Genomic DNA, 19817 nt, shown 5'->3' with positions numbered 1-19817 from the left:
GATCCAGCAATTCCTCTACTTGGTATTTGCCCACAAAAAAACGAGCCACAACACAAGAAGATATATGCACACCAATGTTCATAGCAGCACTATTTACAATAGCAAAAAGATGGAGACAGCCAAAATGTCCATCAACTGAAGAATGGATAAATTGTGGTACATACACACAATGGAATATTATGCCACCTTGAAGAATAACAAGAAAGTGGCAAGCCACAGCATAACATGGATGAACCTTGAGGACATTATGTTGAGTGAAATTAGTCAGTCATAAAAAGAGAAATACTGCATAGGACCACTAATGTAAAAGACTAAGAAAAAGAACCCATACTAAAGGAGGTGGAGGGAATTCTTTGTTGATTGCTCAGTTGTGGGGGGTGGGTGAGGGGAGGAAGCGGAAGGTGGAGCACAGCGAGGGGATTAGACACAGGAAAGTTTGGGTGCTGGGGAGGGGTCAATATACAAGAATAGAGAGGGGAATGGAAGAACAAAGCAGATGGGAGAACAATTAGACAGGTCTCAATGGGCTAAGTGAGACAGAGGTAAAGAATGATGTGTGCACAACCTTAGAACTACTGGGCTCTGGGATACGGATATTGAGACATGGTTGGAACGGCGAAAAGGGGGAAGGGGGGAATAATATTAAGATGCTTGGCTGTCTTTTGAATCTTGCTTTTCCTTGCCTTATAATATAAAATAGACACTGGAGGGGGAGAGAAAGGAATATTCGAAACATCACCATAGAAAGCTTGTAAGTCCGTCTTCTGCCTATAACTGATTGTAATACCTAAAATGGAGCTACAACATGTCCAGGGAAGGAGGCTTCCTGCAGAGCCTCTGCAATATATAAGACTATAGGTAGAAGCCTGAACCACATCCAGATCTCCAGAGATGGGAAATTTCTACTTGAAAGGGCGAGCAGGCCAGCCTGGAGTGGTTAGAAGAACAGAAGATACGTCTTGAAAGAAAGACCTATAGGAAAAATACAAATCAACAGAGGCAGGCAGACTGTTACTACAAGAACAAGCAAGTTGCTTGCCCAGGAAACATCAAGGCAAGTGGTCAGGTCCCCTCAATGCAAACCCCCTTCCAAGAATAAGACTCAATGGGAAAACACACTCTGATTGATGACCATGCTCATCACCGATAAGGGGAAGTGAGGGAAAAACAGCAATGAAGTGGCAAGCTAAGACCTACAATGTGGAGAGTGAAGCGTGCCTCTGATAAAAAGAGAGGGCATAGGCACAAGAACACCCACACTTGCAGATAATACCCGCTTGACCTGGCTTCAATGACTGGATGATCAGAGCTCAACCAGCAGAAGAAAGAAGAGGAAAAAAAGAGTAATCTGATACAATTTGATGAATTTGACCTACACCTATGGATGGAGTAGCTCAAAAGAGGGAACAAATCATTACAGAAAGAATCCTTTCCACCCCCTCCACACATAGAGTAGACAGGGATGAGCAACTTGGGCATTGGCTACCCAAAATGGAAGGGGGCTACAAAGGCAAGAAGTGACTGGCTTACAAACTTTCAAGAGGGAACCTAGAGTCAGGGGGCCTGGAGGAAGGCAGAATCTCCAGTGAGTACTATACAATCTGTCTAGGTGGAGCTGATGAAATGAAATGCAGATGGGTCTCTTGTGATACAATAGTGAATAATTGTTATCAGGACTGATTGTGAGTGTTGGAAATGTAAAGTTAGGTGTTTTATAGCAAGGAAGGGAGTGATTAAATCTCCAGTCTAGAAGCGGAGGTCCCTAGGACCATCAACGGAGAAGAACCAAGAGCGGGTCCTACCCAGAGAAGCAGTGATGCCTGAGATGGAGGCAGAGATGATGACATGGAGCGATGGAGCATCTGGGGACTTTAGTTCCAGGGAGGGAGGGAGAGTGACTGTGTGCTGAAGACTGGGGGTGGGGGAGTAGTGTCCGGGGCAGGCTTGCAGGGTATACCCTTTGGTTGGTTGATGATGCATGGAGGGGATTGTAGCTATGGCAATGAAACGATATAGGATAAAATGAATGTAAAACTAATGTTCTCCCATGTAAACTATCATATAATTCACAATAAAATATTAATAAAATAAATAATAATTAAAAAATCCTACAGATACAACTCAATCAAAAATGGGCAAAGGACTTGAACAGACATTTCACCAAAGAGAATATTTAAATATTCAACAAGCACGTGAAAAGAAGTTCAACTTTATTAGCCATCAAAGATGTAAGCCAAAACCACAGTGAGCTATCACTTCACCCCCATTAGAATGGCTATGATAACAAAATAAACAAAACAAAAAGGAAATCAATAGGTGTCTATGAGGGTATGGAGAAATTGGAAGCCTCATCCTTTTCTGGTAGGAACATAAACTGATACAGCCACTGTGGAAAACAATTTGTCAGTTCCTCAATAAGTTGAACATAGAACTACCATTTGACCCAGCAAAATCTGACACATCAATTCATTGCAGCACAATTTACAACAGCCAAAAAGTAGAAGCAACCAAAATGTCCAACAGCTGTTGGATGTATGAGGGCAAGTCAAAAGTATTGCTACTGGGGTTCTACTTCATACATGCATAGATGTATTCCAAACAAAATGTATTTAAACATGTCTCTGTTATCAGTGGATGCTGCAGACAAGTTATAACAGTAATACACGTGCCTCAGTCTTGTTAGGTTGCCTTCAAAATAAAAAGGGTACTTTTTATACCCTATGAAAAAACAATTTATATGTTAGGGCTAAAATCATGTTTGTAACAAAACTCAAGTGGACATCTTCCCAAATGGTTGAAGATTTATACGAAGATTAAAGGAATACAGACCCCACATCATGCAACAATTTACAGATAGCTTAAGCATGTTAAGGAAGGTCATGAAGACCTCAAAAAAATGCCAAAAAAGAGAAGAAAGACTGTCAACCTCAACCAATTAGGAAGTTGTGGTTAAAGTTCACAAATTGGAATGATGCAATAGACACTGAAAGTTTGGCATTTTCAATTTTTAGTCAGCATATTGGTCTCAGCAAGCTTTTGGCTCAGTTGTTGTTGTTAAGTGCCTTCAAGTTGGTTCTGACTTATTGAGACCTTGTATAGGGTTTCCAAGGAGTGACTAATGAGTTTGGACCTGGTGGTTCAAACTGACCTTGTGGTTCAGGCTTATCCTGCAGCATCACATCATGACTTAGTAGATGTCAATAATGTTGCCCAAAGTTCAGGTATCTCAAATAGCTGATCTGTCTATGAGTCTTTTAAGCTAGATTGAAGGAATACAATTTGAGTCCCTCAAGGATGCTCAAACTGCCATTTTGACTTGGTGTAAATAGAAGAGTACAGAATTATTTTAGGAAGGGTGAGGGAGATGGAAACACTGCCTTCAGAAGTATATAGACCTAGATGGAGATTATGTTGAGAAACAAAAGATTTTATTTTGATTATTTTGTTTAGTAAAGGTTTCTATGATTTTCTAGCAATCTTTTTTTCTTTCCCCATCATAAACAAAATTGTATGTGCACATATAATGGAATATTACTCGGCCATAAAGAGATACAAAGTCTGAAGTATGCCACAACATGGAGGAACCTTGGAAATATATGAGTGAAATAAGTCAATCATAAAAGTACAGACATTTTAATGATCTCACCTTTATGAAATAAACAATTACAGTCTACAAAACAAAGATTTTTAGAGGTCAGCAGGAGTGGGAGAGAGGTAGAAAGGGGACATTTTATGTTAATGATAGAGATGTTGAAATAACTTGGAAAAGGATACTCAGAATGGTTGCACAACTTGAACATAATCAATGAGACTGCGCTATACATGCAGAAATTATTGTCAAGGATATCTTAGGAAGCACAGGTCAACTATAACACACATGGGATCATCATAAGTCTGAGATGATTCTACACCAACTCTCTTCTGGTTTATTCCCATAGTAAAATAATATAGGGAGTGACAACTAAGAGCTAGTGTTATATGTGTCAACATGGATAAATACCAAAAACCTAATGCTGAATGAACAAATACATTTGGAAATGAGAAATACAATACAGTGTCATGTATGTAAAGTATTAACATGAATAAAATGGTTATATATTTTTATAGAACATATATATGTGCTTATGCATGCAATGGAAAGAAATATAACAATGTCAGGAGAGAGATTAATTTGAGGGGAAAAGGTTGGGGGAGAATGAGATTGGAAAGGTTTAGAAAAGAAATTTATTTTTACCTATATTTCATCTAATATATACAAGGGTAAGTTTAAAAAGTATTGCTGCAATGGTTCATACATGCATGGGTTTATTTCAGAGGAAATGTGTTCAAACATTTCTGTGACCAGTGTATGGCTTCAGACAAGTTCTCTCAGTAATACACTTATCTTAATCTTGTTAGGGTGCCTTCAACAAGAAAGATTCAATCAAAACAGTAGCTCTGGGGTTGTCAAGTGAGTCAGTTAAATTCAAAGGACAGCACTTAGTTAAGGAGGTTATGGTGACTGTTTTGGGGATTCCAAAGGGATAATCTTGACAGATTTTCTCAAAGAACACAGGATGATCATAGCAGTTAATTATGAAGAACTTTAAGAAAATTGAAAACTACATCGATGAGAAAAACCCCAGGAAAGTTGACTGATGCTAAGTCAAAAATTATTTCTACAGAATCACAAAATCCTTTATTAAAGAAAAATATAAAGCTATTTTTTTCTCAACGTATTGTCCATCTAGGTCTATACACTTCTGAAGACAAGATTTCCATCTCTCAACACAAGTCCTTTTTAAAGTGTTGAAAAGCAAAGATGTCAGCTTGAGGACTAAGGTGCACCTGATCCAAGTCATAATATTTTCAATAACCTCATATGCATGCGAAAGCTGGACAGTGAATAAGGAAGATCGTAGAAGAATTGATGCTTTTGAGTTATGGTGTTGGAGGAGAACATTGAAAGTGCCATGGGCTGCCAAAAGAACCAACAGATCTGTGTTGGAAGAATTGCAGCCAGAGTGCTCTTTGGAGGCCAGGATGGCCAGACTTCGTCTCTCATACTTCAGACATATTGTCAGTAGGGACCAGTCGCTGGAGAAGGATATCATATTTGGTAAGGTGAAGGGTCAGAGAAAAAGAGGAAGACCCCCAATGAGATGGATTGGCAAAGTGGCAGTATCAATGGGCTCAAGCATGGCAACAATAGTGAGGTTGGCCCAGGATTGGGCAGTGTTTCCTTCTGCTGGCATAAGGTCACTATGAGTTGGTACTGACTCCATAGTACTTAACTATAACAACTTTTCCCTGGCATGGCGCTGTAGGGTAAGCACTGGACTGCTAACCACAAGATCGGTGGTTAAAACTTACCAGCTGCTCCTCGGAAACTCTATACAGAGTCATTATGAGTTTGAACTGACTCATCAGCACTTAACAACAACTCTTCCCCCAAAGAATTCTGTACTCTTCTAGCTACATCAAATCAAAATGGCAATTTTGGCATTCTTAAGGGCTCAAATCAAGTTCTTTTTCAATGTACCTTTCATTTGGGGAACAGAAAGAAGTCATAAGGTGAAAGATCAGGGCTGTAGGTTCAAGCAGGTAAGGTTTCCCAATGAAATTCTCATAGGACATCCCTTGCTACCCTCGAAGAAGGAGCAGGTGCATTATAGTGTTATCATCAAGTGCCGTATAGTGACCCTGTATAGGACTTCCAAACAGTGGCTGGTGAGTTTGAACTGCCAGCCTCGTGGGTTTACAATCTAATATGCATCCTACAAAGCCACACATTGTGCATTACAGTGATGGAAAAAAAGAAAGATTAAAAAAAAAAAAGGCACAATTTTCCTGGCCTATTAAAAAAAAAAAAAGTAATCTAATTATCCATCAATGAAGAATGGAGTCCTGGTGTGGCGCTGTGGGTTAATGCGCTGGACTGCAATTTTGATTTGAGCTACAAGGTCGGCAGTTCAAGCTCACCAGTCTCTTCTCAGAAACTATACAGGGTCACTATGGAGCTCTGGTGGCACAGTGTAGTGGCTATGAATCGGGCTGCTAATCTCAAGGTCAGCAGTTAGAAACTACCAGCGGGTCCGCGGGAGAAAGATGAGGCTTTCTGCTCCCGTAAAGATTTACAGCCTTGGAAACCTTATGCAGGGTAGCTATGGGTCAGAATTGACTGGAAGGCACTTAACAACAACAATAACTTGGGTCTGTACTGACTCAACGGTACTTAACAACAAACAACAACAGTGAAATATTGGTGGGCTGCTGCAACATAGTGCACTAGACCTCAAGGTCGGTTCGAACCTCAGGGTCAGCAATTCAAATTCACCAGCTGCTCCTTCCTCAGAAACCCTATATAGCGGCTCTATGACTTGGAACCAACTCGACTACACTTAAGAAATAAATTATTACCTGTGCTTAACATACTACTCAGTAATTACACTAATCTTGGAGTCCTGGTGTGTTGCTGTGGGTTGGTGTGCGGGACTGCAAAACCTTTTTGAACCTGCAAAGTCGGTGGTTCAAGCTCACCAGTGGCTCCTCGGGAACCATATACAGGGTCACTATTGGTCAGAACCGACTCTATGACACTTAACAATAACAAAAACAGACCTTGTGAGGAAACTGTTGAAAATGTGCACTAGGGACTTGTGTAAGACTGCTCATAGAAGCTGTTGCAAAATCTGAAACCGAAAACAACAAATGGAACTAATATAATGTCCAAACACTGAAAAATGAATAAATTGTGGGTGTCACACAAGGGTATTTTACATATAAAAGAAATGAACCAAATCCAAAACATGTTATGGAAGAATAACATCCAGATTGATTGCTTATATAAGGAAATAGATCTGAGAAATAAACTATATATTTTAAGAGAAATGTGTATAAATGGTAATGCTATGAAGAAACTCTTTGGAATAATATACATTGTGTTGGGAAGAAGGGAAAACTATGAGGCAGGAACATGGAGAAGATTTCAAAGGTTTCAACTATGTTCTATTGTTTAGGATTGGCAAAGGATATGTGTAATTTGCTTTTTTTAATTTTCAAAATATGCTTATACATTCTTTGATAATAATTGAAATGGTTGGTCTGAATGCAGCACACTAGGGAAGTCTCTTGTCCATAAGGACTGGAGGACCACTGGCCCAAGTGGTGGCCTTGATGGAGTCGCTGTGAGTCTGTGAATACTTGCTTAAGTGTGTCATTAGAATGCTGAAAGTTGCTGAACTATTGTACTGCAATTTTTGAGGTGTTTGGATTATACCCCCATTCATACTGATCTCACCTCCTGATGACTGGGATTCTCTACTAAATATCCATTTTTCTCTTTTAAGACTTTTCTTATGCTACAGTTTTTTAAAAAATGCAACCTGCTTTAAAAAAAATCGTACATAAGGCTCTCGTATCTGAGTAAGAATGAAACCTACTTGGAAAAATAGAGATATGGGCAGACTGAGTACACAGCTGTCTGAGTATGAAACAAGTCAGGAAGGAACAGTATCCAGAATGAGTTACCACCAAGAACCTTCAAGAACTTAACCGTTTGGCCTGTACGCTGTATAACAAAAATAAAATAAAATTAAAAAAAAAAAAACAGTAAATATCCAGTTATGTGAATAAGCACTGTATTATGCCTCGCCCAGATGGCATATTGTGTTAATGCATTGGGCTGCTAATCTTAAGGTTGGTGGTTCCAACATACCAGTTGCTCCATAGGAGAAAGATGAGACGGCTCCTTAATGATTTACAGTCTCAGAATCCACAAGGAACAGTTCTACTCTAGCCACTTCTTGGAAACCTATACAGGGTCACTATGAGTTAGAACCAACTCAAAAGCACTTAACAACAACAACAATGAGTTTGGTATGCACATTGTTCAACCAAGGATAATTTTGAAAAGTAATCAAAGAAACAGTTTACAAGTGTGACAGTCGCGATTAGTCAAGATAACAGTTATTCACTATTGAATCTTACGAATCTTATCCCCATCTCTTTTCACCAGTAAGGTAGAAGTTTTGTAACAAAAAAAGGGGAGTGGTTAATCTTACAGTCCAGAAACAGAGGACCCTAGGACCATCAAGAGAGGAGCGCACAAATAGAATGCGGGACCTTATCCAGAGAAGCAGCAGCGCCAGAGATGGAGAAAGAGATGGAGGCATGGAAAGGGGGAGCGGCTGAGGAGTCTAGATTCATCAACTAAGAAGAGAAGGACTAAGAACTGGTGGCCAGGAGCAGACTTGCAGAATGTGCCCTTTGGAGATGTAAATTATTACATATGCCTGAGTGGGTTTTTTTGTTTGTGTGTTTTTTAAAAATCTAAAGTGGATAGAGAGAAATACTTTTAACTGATGGTATATGGAGGGGGTTATAATCATTGTAATGAAACAAGTTTTATGAATTGTTGAATGTGAAACTAATGATGTGCCCTATAAACTTTCACTCAATCCACAATAAAAACCTTAAAAAAAAAAAAAAAAGAAAGAAAGAAACAGTTTAGACAGAATGTCTGAAGGGTTGGATTGATGGATGGGGCCAAAATTCATGGGCTTAGTGAAGGGAAGAAATCCAAAACTTCAGAAAACAAGCAGCAAATGGATGTGCTAGGAGATGAAAGCAACAATAAATATTAAGATCTCTCAGAGTATTTAGTATTCAGAAACTTAAAGCCTGCCACGAATACCTGAGGGGTGGCAAGCAAGCAATGTATCTTCCTGTACTTATTTTCGCTATTTGTGGTATACCCACATAAGCATCTAGACAAAACTCTGGCTTTGTGCATTCACTAGGTCCTGGTGTGGCGCTGTGGGTTAATGCACCAGACTGCAAAGCCATTTGAACTGCAAGGTCAGTGGTTCAAGTTCGCCAGTCGCTCCTCAGAAACACTATATAGGGTCTCTGTGGGTCGGAACCGACTCAATGGCACTTAACAACAACAGCAACAGTAAAGCTGACTCAAGAGCTTCAGACAAAAGGCCCAGGATTCAGCTGTTTTTTGATGGAAGGCAAGGCTGAAGCTAGTTGCTCCAGATCTGGCATACATGCTAGCATGAAAATCACTTCCAACTGAAGGGCCAAGTTTGATAACATGAATTTCAGCTGTTTTAATTGTCATGCAGCTGTGTTAAAACTGTTTGCTCATTATGGTACCATTAGCCTTTCAACTAAATATGTACACTCATAATTGATTGACAAAGATAGAAAGTCATGGAAACGCACTGCTGAAATATTAAATCTGACTCATTTAAATTTTAAAATGCCGTTCCTAGCACACAGTAGGTGCTTGATGAATGTTTGTTGAGTGGAATTGAAATTAGGAAATTAGGAGAGATTGCTTGGCTTTCCCAAAGTGTATTAAATTGAGTACACCATTTCTCAAGCTGAAAGAAAGCTAAATAAAAGAAAATGTTTTTTTTTTTTTTGTCTCACACACACAATGACATGATGTAATAAAAAATTATTCATATTATTCATCCCAAATTTTACCTAATGATGCTAGTTTTTGTTTTTATAAATCTACATTATTTAGGGAGCTGTCTGAATGTCCCCTTTGCCCTTATGAATTAAAACAAAAAGAAAAGTGCTGTAAGCCAAGTCCCAATTGTCAATATAGTCTGTCATCCATTTGGTTATATCTTCTCAGAGGAAGTAAGTACAAAGTCATAGCAAAAGTCTCAGAATGGAGACATGACAAGGTGAGTGGCGTCCTGATGCTCCAGCACCTGCTTTTCTGCCTGCTTATTTAGCCAGTGAAACCTTGCATATTCAAAAGCAATGACAACAAAAACCCTGAATTCTGCTCAGCCACAGTATCACACTCTGGTGGTACAAGATCTAATTTTTCTTAGAATAAACTATTGACCATAGAAATGATCACCTCTGACGTGCTAAAGGGTCATGCCACAAGAAGTAGGTTTTTTTGAGGAGAGAGGAGAGAAGATAAGACCTAACATTTAAAACCATTTGAGGTCTAGTGACCACTCCAACTTCTTACTTGACTTGATAGTAGAATCTGTAAAATAATAAAATGCCTCTAACCAGATGCTTCCATAGAAACCTGCTGCCCAAGACTCATACTCTGACCTGAAATCACATAACTTTCTTTTGTCTTCATTTGTAGATCAATATATGGTTTCACAGAGTTTTGGGTATCTGATAGGTTTACCTTGGTGTGTAGAGTGTGTACATGTAGGTACTTGAACCAGCACATCATAGCTCTCACTCACAAGTCACATGATATAAATTCAACACTCTTCACTGTAATAGAAAAGCAAAATATGCACTCTTATAATTCATTAATATTCTGTAAGCATAATGGTGGAATTACTATACTAAACAATGTTGCTGTTAGTTGCTGTTCAGTTGATTTTGATTTATGATAATCCCATGTGTGCAGAGTAAAGCTGTTTCATAGGGTTTCAGTAGCAAATCGCCAGGACTTATTTCTGAGGTGCCACCAGATGGGTTCAAACTTCCAACTTTTAAGCTAGCAGTTGAACACTTAACCATTTTTTACTCCCAGGGATACTAAGCACTATACTAAGCACTGTTGCTGTTGTTAAGTGCCATTGAGTCAGTTCCGACTCATAGCAACCTAATATAGAGTTTCCAAGGAGCAGCTGGTGACTTTGAACCACCGACCTTGTGGTTCAAATGATCTTCCAGTCTAGTTTTATTCCACAGTGTCACACCAGGACTTAATTTATTCTCTGCCTTCTAGGAACTCCTATTCAAGAGGGAATAGAAAACACATAAATTTGATGTGTTATACATATTATAGGAGCTCTGGTAGCGTAGTGGTTACGAATCAGGCTGTGAACCTTAAGGTGAGCGGTTCGAAACTACCAGCTGCTCCGCGGGAGAAAGATGAGGCTTTCTACTCCCGTAAAGATTTACACCCTTGGAAACCCTGTACAGGGTCGCTATGGGTCGGAACCGACTCGATGGCACTTAACAACAACAACAACAACATACATATTATACACACATGAACTTTATGAAGCCCTCTCATGTGTATATATGCACATATGTGTGTGTATGTATACCTAGAAGAGTTAGGGGACGTTTCATAGAAGTGGTGATCGTTGACCTTATTTTGTCACTGTGGAGGGAATAATTTCCTAGTCAGGAAAGAGATGAAGTACATTACAGTCAAAACAGTAATATGTCCTCAGAGAAAAGTGAGACATTTGATGCATAGGGTATATGGGCAGGGGTGTGAGTTGGTGAGGTGGGTTGGGAATATATTGGGAAAAGCCTTGAATGTGATGTGAAGTTAGCCTTTAAAGAGTAGGAAAATGGGAAACAAAAGAGGTTTAGAAGCTTGGTTTGGATGTTAGAATGTTTTGTTTTTTTTTTCCCCTCTACTGTGTGAACTGATTGGCAACATAGATACTGTGGAAGCACATTTCAGAGGCTGAAGTATGAGACATAGAACTTTTTAAATGTGGCAATTATATTCCTAGTTTTATTCATACATATGGTAGCTACTTGTGTCACAAGACCAATAGGAGATACTACTCTAAAGATTTATAGTCTCAGAAACTCTATGCAGGATCGCTATGAGTCAGGACATCACAGCACATCACCACCACCACCATCACCACTCAACCACATATTCCTCCTTTTGATGCATTTGGTTTCTTCAGTTTGACCTTTATAATAGTTTCAGACATAATATTTCACTCTCTAGTACTATCTAATGCAAAAATATCCATTTGCTGAGTCAAGCTGGGCCCTTGCGATCCCATAATGTTCTTGTACCAGTTTTCATTCTAGCAATCATCTTTTGATTATCTGAATGTGCCTAGTATTTTTAAAAGTCTTTGTCTTGGTGAAGGCCTGCTCATCAGTGGATCTCAGCTCAAACGTCATTTGGATCTTCTTTCTTCGATGTCTAAGTTAGACCCATTTTATACAGTCTAAAATCATTAGGCTCCTTTCCTTTATAACACATCACAGTTTGCATATATGTAGTTGTGTGATTATTTTACAATTATCTGGAGTATAACCGTTCATAGGTAGGGATCATGTCTTGTTTATGACTTTCATCACCAGTGTATAGCAAGACTCTGGCACAACCCTTAAATAAATGAATGGATAATTCAGTGAATCAATGTAGGTTTTGGCCAAATTAAATCACACTCTTGTACCATATTAATGGACTTAGACAGCCTCTCTGCTTCCTTAAATATCCCTATCCCCATATTCTGCCATTCTAATTGACAACCAGAGTCCTGGTGTGGCACTATAGTATAAGCACTGGACTGCTAGCTGCAAGGTTGGCAGTTCAAACCCACCAGCCACTCCTCAGAAACCATATATAGAGTTGCTATGAGTCAAAACTGACTCCACAGTACTTAAAAACAATAACAATAGTGGTGGTGGTTCTGTGCCATGGCGTTGGTCCCGACTCATAGAGACCCTGTATAGGGTTTCCGAGGTTGTAAATCTTCATGGAAGCATAGTCTTAACGTCCTTCCAGTAGTTTGGAACTTCTGACCTTGAGGTTAGCAGCCCGACTCATAACCACTATTCTACTAGAGCTCCTAAACAACAATAGGCCCCCAGAAAGAGGACTGGATAGCAAGAGAGGAAAAAAGTACTTCCAATGAGCTACTGCTAAAATATCCAGGAGACTGATATGATATATATATACTCATCTCATAACCTTGTTCTCACTAATGCACAATGGTGAGATTGTTTCTCTCTGATCATGATGTTTCCATTAGTTCCACAGTTTGTCCTTTTCTGGCATTTTCCTCATATCTGTTATTGATGTTCATTTCCTCCTGATTGCCCTGGCTTTAAATGTATGTTTAGTAAGGGGCAGATATGTTAGAGAGTGTAGTATATCTGAACCAATAAATAACATTATGATAAACAGAGAAAAGACTGAAGTTGTTAAATACTTCATTGAAACCACAATCAATTGAAACCACTTCATTGATACCACAATCAATGCTTACGGAAGCAGTATATCTTAAGCATTAGTGAGCTGAAACGGACTGGTATTGGCCATTTTGAATCTGACAACCACATGGTTTACTATGCTAGGAATTACAAATTGAAGAGGAATGGTGCTGCATTCATTGCCAAAAAGAACATACCCAGATCAGTCATGAGGCACAATGCTGTCTGTGATAGGATAATATCCATGCGCCTACAGGGAAGACCAGCTAATACCACTATTATTCAAATTTACTCACCAACCATTAAAGCCATTGAGGATGAAATAGAAGAGTTCTACCAACTTCTTCAATCTGAAATTGATCAAACATGCAATCAAGATCTTTTGATCAAACTGACCCTGTAGAACAAAGGGGATTTTCAAGGCTCTAAATCTTTACAGAAGCTGACTGCCACATATTTCTCCCATGGGGCAGCTGGTGGGTTGAAGCAGTCAACTAGTCGGTTAGCACAAGAGTGTTTTACCACTGAGCCACCAGGGATCCTACATGGTTTATGTTTCTACTAAATGTGCATTGGGCCTATTTACATTAAAATATATATCCACTGCTTATTTGAAATTCAAATTTAACTAGATATCCTGGGATTTTTGTTTGGTATATTTTTTGCTAAATCTGGCAGCTGTCTTTGAAAGGACACTCTTGTCCAATTTGTATTTAAAGAAGCTCCCTTTGGCTGCTTTGTGGAGAATGTGTAGGAAAAGTGACGTGAAGGCTAGTTAGGCTCTCGGTGAAGCCCAGAGAAAGAATGGTGTAGCCTTGTCCTAAACCAATGCTTCTCCAACTTTAACGTCTGTAGGAAATATCTGGAGGGTCTGATTAAAATGAAGACTGCAATTCAGTTGATCTGTTTCTGTAAACAAAATCTCATTGGAACACAGTTTAAAAAAAACCAACAAGATATATTGATCATTACTGGTGATTGGAATGCAAAGGTTGGGAACAAAAAGAAGGATCAGTAATTTGAAAATATGTCCTTGGTGATAGAAATTATGCTGGAGATTTTATGATAGAATTCTGAAAAAAATCAATGATTTCTTCATTTCAAATACCTTCTTTAGATAGCATAAGAGATGATTATACACATGGACATTCAAACTGAAACTGAAAACAAGTCCACGAGAGCCAAAATGTGACCTTGAATATATCCCACCTGAATTTAGAGATCATCTAAACATCAGATTTGATACATTAAACACTAAATAAAGACCAAAGACCTGAAGAGTTGTGGGATGACATCAAGAACATCATACAGAAAGAAAGAAAAAAGTCATTAAGATGAAAAGAAAGGAGGGAAAGATCAAAATAAATGTCAGAAGAGAATCTAAAATTTGCTCTCCAGTGTAGAGATGCTAAAGCAAATGGAAGAAATGAGGAAGTACAAGAACAGAAAAGAAAATGTCAACCGTCAGTTTGAGAAGACAAAGTGAAATATTAAAACAAAATGCACAAATATCCGGAGTCAGAAAAACAAAAGGGAAGAACACACTCATCATTTTTCAAGTGGGGGGAACTGAAGAAAAAATTCAAGTGTTGACTTTTGTTATTGAAGGCTTCTTTGGTCAAATTAATGAATGATGCAGAACTGAAGAAAAAATTCAAGTGTTGACTTTTGTTATTGAAGGCTTCTTTGGTCAAAAGATGGAAGGAATATACAGAGTCACTGTACCAAAAGAAAATGGTTGATGTTCAACCATTTCAAGAGGTAGCATATGATCAAGAGCCAGTGATACTGAAGGAAGAATTCCAAGGTGCATTGAAGGAATTGGCATAGAACAAGGCATCAGAAATTGATGGAATAAAAATTGAAATCTTTCAAGAAAGTGAAGTGGCACTGGAGGCACTCACTCTTCTCTGCCAAGAGATTTGGAAGACAACTCTCTGGCCAACTGATTGAAAGAGATCCATATTTGTGCCCATTCCAAAGAGAGGTGACCCAACAGAATGCACATGATCATATCGATTGATGCAGAAAAGGCATTTGACAAAATCCAACATCCGTTGCTGATAAAAACACCCAACAAAGTAGGAATTGAAGGGAAATTCCTCAACATAACCAAGAGCATATATACAAAACCAACAGCCTCGATTACTCTCAATGGAGAGAAACTGAAAGTCTTCTGTCTACAAACAGGTAACAGACAAGGATGTCCTTTGTCACCACTCTTTTTCAATATTATGCTAGAAGTCTTAGCCAGAGCTATATGGCAAGATAGGGAAATCAAGGGCATCCGAATTGTCAAAGAGGAAGTAAAACTCTCTCTATTTGTAGATGATATGATCCTATACATAGAAAACCCCAAAGACTCAACAAAAAAGCTACTAGACCTCATTGGAGGATTCAGCAAAATAGCAGAGTATAAAATCAACATCCAAAAGTCAGCTGGATTCCTTTATACCAATAACAGCAGTGCTGAAAATGACATTAAGGAAACAATACCATTTACAATAGGCACCCAAAGGATGAGATATCTAGAAATAAATATAACCAGAGAAACAAAGGACCTATACAAAGAAAACTACAGAATACTACTACAAGAAACCAAAAGAGACTTACAAATATGGAAGAATATACCATGCTCCTGGATAGGAAGACTTAACATTGTGAAAATGTCAATCCTGCCCAAAGCAATTTACACATATAATGCAATTCCAATCCAGATTCCAACGACATTCTTCAAAGAGATGTGAAAAAAATTACAAACTTTATATGGAAAGGAAAGAAACCCAGGATAAGCACAGCACTGCTTAAGAAAAAGAATAAAGTGGGAAGCCTGTCACTCCCTGGTTTCAAAATTTACTACAGGGCTACAGTGGTCAAAACAGTCTGGTACTGGTACAATGAAAGATACATTGATCAATAGAACCGAATTGAGAATCCAGAAATTAACCCACCCACATATAGCCAACTGATCTTTGACAAAGTGTCAAAGTACGTTGAATTGGAAAGTGATATGCAAAAAACTGAAACAAGATCTTATACAAAAACCAACTCAGCATGGATTAAAGACCTAAATGTGAATCCCAGAATTACAAAGGCCATCAATAAAAAAAGAGGGACAAATGTGAGGGCTCTAATACAGGGCATACAAAGACTACCATACATTTTGAAAATTACACGAACAAAAGTAGACAAAATAGATGATTGGGACATAGTAAAAATTAAAAACTTATGTGCATCAAATGACTTCATCAAAAGAATAAAAATGGAGCCCACAAAATGGGAAAAAAACTTTTGTAATGACACATCAGACAAGGGACTCATTTCCAAAATTTATAGGAACCTACAATACCTCTACAAGAAAAGGACAAATAACCCAGTTAAAAAATGGGCAAAGGACATGAGCAGATGCTTCACCAAGGAGGAGATCTGGACAGGCAACAAACATATGAAGAAATGTTCATGATCACTAGCCATTAGAGAGATGCAAATCAAAACAACAATGAGATATCATCTCATACCAGCAATAAGAGCAAAGATCAAAAAAGTAGAGGACAATAAATGTTGGTGAGGATGTGGAGAGACTGGGACCCTCCTACATTGTTAGTTGGATTGCACAATGTTCCAACCTCCCTGGAAAGCAATATGGCACTTCTTTAGAAGTTTGTAATTGGAGATACCTTATGATCCAGCCATTCCTCTACTTGGTATTTATCCACAAGAAATATGAGCCATAACACAAGAAGATATATGAACACCAATGTTTGTAGCAGCACTATTTACAATAGCAAAAAGATGGAGACAGCCTAAGTGCCCATCAATGGAAGAATGGATAAGCAAACTTTGGTACATACACACAATGGAATACTATGCTACCCTGAAGACCAACAAGGAAGCAGCAAGCCACCTCATAACATGGATGAACCTTGAGGACATTATGCTGAGTGAAATCAGTCAGTCACAAAAGGAGAAACACTGCATAGGACCATTATTGTAAAAGATTAAGAAAAAGCACCCACACTAAAAGGGGAAAATTATTTTTTTAAATTAATTAATTATTTTTGTTGTTGTTATCGGGTGTATGGGGTGGGGTGTAGGGAGAGAGGGGAATGTGGAGCACAGGGTAGGGAATAAGCACAGCATAGTTTGGGTACTGGGGCGGGGTGGTATACACTGGAAGGGGAAGGGGAAAGAAAAAACAAGGTGGAAGGGAGAATAGCCAGGCAGGTTTACATGGGCTAAATAGGACAGCAATAAATAAGGATGTAAGCACAACCGTGGAACAACAGGACTCAGGGATACAAAGATTGAGGCATAGTTTGAATGGGTATAGTGGCGGAATGATGTTAAGATGCTTGGCTGTCTTGGTCTCCCTTGCCTACTATTGCAAAATAGACATTTGAAGGAGACAGAGAGGAATAGCTAAAAATATCACCCTAGAAAGGCTGTAAGTCCATCTTCAGCCTACAACTCATTGGAATAACTAAAATGGGGCTAGAACTTTCCCAGTGAAGGAGGTTCCATGCAGAGCCTCAGCATTGCACAAGACCATAGGTTGAATTCTGATCCCCTATCTAAAATCTTCTGAGGTGGAACATTTCCACTTGAAAGGACAAGCAGACCAGTCTGGAGCAGCTAGAGGAACAGAAGGTACTTCTTGAAAGAAAGACCAGGAGAAAAATAAAAAACAATAACAGCAGTCCAATTGACTACTACAAGAACAAGCAAGTTCCCCAGGGAGCCATCAAGGCAAGTGGTCAGGTCCCCTCAAGGCAAAGCCCCTTCCAAGACTGAAACTCAAATGGAATACACTAGCAGGCATATGGCCGTGCTGCTGACCACGTCGGTCACCGATATGGGGAAGTGGGGAAAAACAGCAATGAAATTGTGAACTAAGTCTGAACACATTCAATAGACGCCTGTTAACCTGGATTGACGAGACCTGGGGACTCCTGGGCCCAGGGAAAGGAACATGGCCCCAGAGGACTAGAATGGAGTGTGAAGCATCCAGTTGATATGAAGTGAGGGGAGATGCACAAGAACACCCACACTTGCAGAGAGTACTCATTTGACCTGGCATCAATGGTTGGATGATCAATCAGAACATGACTAGAGGAAGAAAGAAGAGGAAAAAGAAAATAAAAGGGAAATCCACTACAGTATGACAAAGGAGCAGACAAATCTTTACAGTGAGGATCATTCCAACCTCCTTGGTACACAGGGTCAATGGGGATGGGGAACTTAGACATTGGCTACCCAAAATAGGGTGACTACAAAGGCAAGAAGTGACTGGCTTACAAGCTTTCAATAGGGAACCTCGCTCCATTGGATATAGGAAAGGTAGAATCTCCACTGAATTGTTCCCAACCTGTCTGGATGGGGTTGATAAAAGGTGAGGGGAAAAGGACTCCTGTGGTTCAGTAGGGAATGCTTGATATCAGTCCTTACAGTGAGTGTTGGAAAGGTGAATGTAAATGTTTGATAACAGAAGGAAGAAAGTGGCTGATTTTACAGTCCAGGAGTGGAGATCCCTGGAAACATCAAGGGAGAAAAGCAAAGTGCGAGACCTTGTCAGGGGAAGCAGTGACACTAGGGATGAAGGCAGAGACAATGATGTGGACAGAAGGAGAAGCTGGGGACTCTGGACTCAGGGAGGGAGAGGGGTTGTGTGCTGGCAGCTGGGGGACAGGTGTGTGGGTTTACCCTTTGATTGTTTGATGATGTAAGCAGGGGATTGTTACTGTTGCAATGAAACAAAATATGACAGGATGAATGTAAAGATAATGTTCGCCCATTTAAACTAACATGTTCACCCATGTAAGTGCTGGCTACTCATTGAAAGTTCAGCAATTGAAATCCCTCAGCTACTCTACAGCAGAAAGAGGTAGCAATTTGCTTCTGCAAAGATTGCTGTTAGATGCTACTGAGTCAGTTCTAATTCTTAGGGACACTATGTACAAGGTACCAGGAATTGATGGAATAAAAAATGAAATCCTTCAAGAAAGTGAGGCGGCACAGGAGGCACTCACTCATCTATGGCAAGGAATTTGGAAGGCAACTATCTGGTCGACTGATTGGAAGAGATCCATATTTGTGCCCATTCCAAAGAGAGGTGACCCAATGGAATGCGGAAATCATCAAACAATCTCTGATATCCCATGCAAGTAAAGTTTTACTAAAGACTACAAGCATACATTGACAGTGAACTTCCAGAGGTTCAAGCTGAATTCAGAAGAGGCTGTGGATACAGGTATATCATTGGTGATGTCCGATGAATCTTGGCCAAAAGCAGAAAAAAACCAGAAAGATGTTTACCTGTGCTTTATGAAGTACACAAAGGCTTTCGATTATGTGGATCAAGACAAGTTATGAACAACATTGCAAAGTGTGAGTATTCCTGAACACTTAATCGTGCTCATGAGGAATCTGTACATGGACCAAGAGGCAGTTGTTCGAATAGAACATGGGAACACTGAATGGTTTAAAATGAAGAAAGATGTGAAGAATGGTTTAAAATGAAGAAAGATTTACCAGTATGCTGAGTAAATCATCTGAGAAGCTGGGTTATATGAAGAAAAATGTGGCATCAGGATTGGAGTAAGACTCATTAACAAACTGTGATATGCCGATGATACAACTTTGCTTGCTGAAAGTGAAGAAGACTTAAAATATTTACTGATAAAGATCAACGAGCACAGCCTTCAGTATGGATTGTATCTCAATGTAAAGAAAACAAAAATCCTCACCACTGGACCAATAAAAAACATTCTTATCAATGGAGAAAAGATTGAAGTTGTCAAGAACTTCATGGAAGTCAAGAACTCATGGAAGCAGCAGTCAAGAGATCAAACGACATATTGCATTAGGCAAATCTGCTGCACAGGAACTTTTTAAAGTGTTGAAGAGCAAAGATATCA

The sequence above is a fragment of the Chrysochloris asiatica genome, unplaced genomic scaffold (genome assembly GCF_000296735.1).
Source record: "Chrysochloris asiatica unplaced genomic scaffold, ChrAsi1.0 scaffold00183, whole genome shotgun sequence".
NCBI classification, from domain to species: domain Eukaryota; kingdom Metazoa; phylum Chordata; class Mammalia; order Afrosoricida; family Chrysochloridae; genus Chrysochloris; species Chrysochloris asiatica.
This window is presented reverse-complemented; position numbering follows the sequence as displayed.